The sequence below is a fragment of the Micropterus dolomieu genome, unplaced genomic scaffold (genome assembly GCF_021292245.1).
Source record: "Micropterus dolomieu isolate WLL.071019.BEF.003 ecotype Adirondacks unplaced genomic scaffold, ASM2129224v1 contig_6109, whole genome shotgun sequence".
Classification (NCBI taxonomy): Eukaryota; Metazoa; Chordata; class Actinopteri; order Centrarchiformes; family Centrarchidae; genus Micropterus; species Micropterus dolomieu.
Window position 1 is genome coordinate 1 of NW_025735098.1, and position 2,436 is coordinate 2,436.

Below are 2,436 nucleotides of genomic sequence, written 5' to 3' on the forward strand. Positions count from 1 at the left end.
AAAAAATGGTGGAGCATGGTGGCCAAAGTGACGTTAATGTTTACCTTGCTCTGTGATAGGGCCGCCTGCTGTCACTGTTGGATGACAACACGATTCACCTGTGGGAGCTGGTGGCCGGTGTTAAGAGAGAGGGCGTGGTCAGTCTACAGGAAGTGGGCAACTACAGCCTCCCAGGAAGGCCTGGCATTGAGAGCTGCAGGTACATTATTAAGCCTGCTAATACCGTTTTAGAATTAAAGTTGTTTTTGCTATATCCATTCAATGTAATTGCACTCATTAGTTACCTTTCTATATAGTTCCTTATAAAAAATGTCAGCCTCACTCATCTCATTCTTACTCCTCTTCATCAGTGCCACTCGGGTGACTGTCCTCCTCTTGCTGCAGTCTTGCAACCTGCTCTGCATTGGAACAGAGGGAGGGGGCGTGTACTTCCTGGAAATGCCCCACCTCTCCCTGAAGGACAACCAGACACTGCTCCAGGATCAGGTCACGCAGAGGTAAGACTGTAATGTAAATTACTTTTATAGAGCAAAGGTCAACGAATAAATACAAAATGTAAAATCAAATAAAACAGAGAGCCAAGTTAAGGATTGACCATTGATCATTTGTAAAATGCTTCCCATGTTAAATCTATGTAGTTTCTCCCTTTCTCTCTTCTCAGCTCAGTCTTCATTCTCTCCATCCCTCTCACAGTGTGTCTTTCTTTAACCACTAAACACTCCAGTTTCTTTCACTCACAGCTCCAGCTGAGCAGGTCAGACACACACATCCATGCAGAAACAAATATCCCTCCTGACGCTGGCAGCAGCAGGCAGGTCGGGGTCGTGTTGCTTCAGGGACCATGAGAACGGTCAGATTTTGGATATTGTTTGGCGAGTAGAGCAAGAGATATCACATCTATATAACTGAAAAATAGTATTCTCTGTGTACTGATTAATACATGCTTATAGAGTGGGAAGCACTTAATCAGATGGAGATTTTTTGGGAATAGACATTTTGGGGAAAATAAGGACTTGGACAAAATACAATACAGTATATACAATAAAATGGCTACAGTTGCTACTTTGTCTTGCCAATTCACATGTAACAATGTTGACTGTCAGACCTGGAAATGTTTCTTCTCATGAGCTTTTGGTTATTTGCATATGAGATTTCTGTATTTGTGGTTTTGTCTGTGCTCTTTACACTAGTTTGATGTGATCAGGATTTAGCAACATTTGATTTTAAGACGTTTGTTTCTATTGCTAGGCCAGGTCAAATACTGATCAATCCACACCCATGCAGTCCTCAAGAAACAATATTAAACAATTTTCAGGGGCTTTAAACTTGACACAAAAGGCTATAGAACTTGGCTATTGTAGCTGTTGCATGAATTGCTGATGCGTCAGTTATAAACATTGCCAACTTGCATAATGTGGCAAAGGGGAATGGCTCACAATTCATAATATGCCAAAACACTACTACAACAGCATAAACAAAGAGGAACTGTGGTCACAAATGGACCAATACCAACATTAAGTGAAAGACGTTAAATTGTCTTACTACGGGACTATTATATTGTCTGGTGTTTGTTTTATTTTGACTAGTTCCTCAACATTCATGCAGCCTAGTGTGCAGCCATGTATGAGTCCAACACTGAATCTGAGCAGAACACCGTATGAGTGGAACACAGACCTTCAGGACAAACTGGTGATGTGTCCGTATCACATTAACATACACAAAACTGCATGAAATGATCTGTGTGCAACAAACATGAACGCTGTAGTGTTTTTAAATACTCACTAGAAAAGTAGTTTCCTTATTTGTCATGCTGCAGCCTTCCTCACTGCATTCCTGTGTTGATGCACTGGCAGCGTATCACAGGGCCTCTGTTGTTTCTTTTTCATTCGTCTCGTCTGTGTGATGCCCTGACTGGTTGGCCAAACCCCTCATTAACCAAACTTGTTTAGGGAAGTGGGCAGAACTGAGGCCTAACGATGGCCCTGATAAGGCTTGTGAGTGCGTGCGTGAGTGCGTGCGTGCGTTTGTGATTTGTATGGTGTGTGCAAAGGAGGGGAGGTCTTAGACAGTGAGGCTTTGTACCGGCTGCCAAAACACGGTGTTCCGGCTGGGGAAGTGTTTCAGCTGAAGCTCCAACGTACACACACACACACACACACACACACTTGAATATGCACACACGCGCACACACACACTCACACACACACTTGAATATGCACACGCGCGCGCACACACTCACACACACACTTGAATATGCACACGCGCGCGCACACACACACACACTTGAATATGCACACGCGCGCGCACACACACACACTTGAATATGCACACGCGCGCGCACACACACACACTTGAATATGCACACGCGCGCGCACACACACACACTTGAATATGCACACGCGCGCGCACACACACACACTTGAATATGCACACGCG

At 44.2% G+C, this 2,436-nt stretch overlaps 1 long non-coding RNA gene across 1 annotated transcript; it reads left to right on the plus strand.

The window, feature by feature from the left end:
* Positions 1–52: 52 nt before the first annotated feature.
* Positions 53–848, plus strand: LOC123964899. Its single transcript, XR_006823564.1, has 3 exons — positions 53–199; positions 351–497; positions 741–848. It is a non-coding gene; the product is annotated as an uncharacterized LOC123964899 (long non-coding RNA).
* The last annotated feature ends 1,588 nt before the right edge of the window (positions 849–2,436 follow it).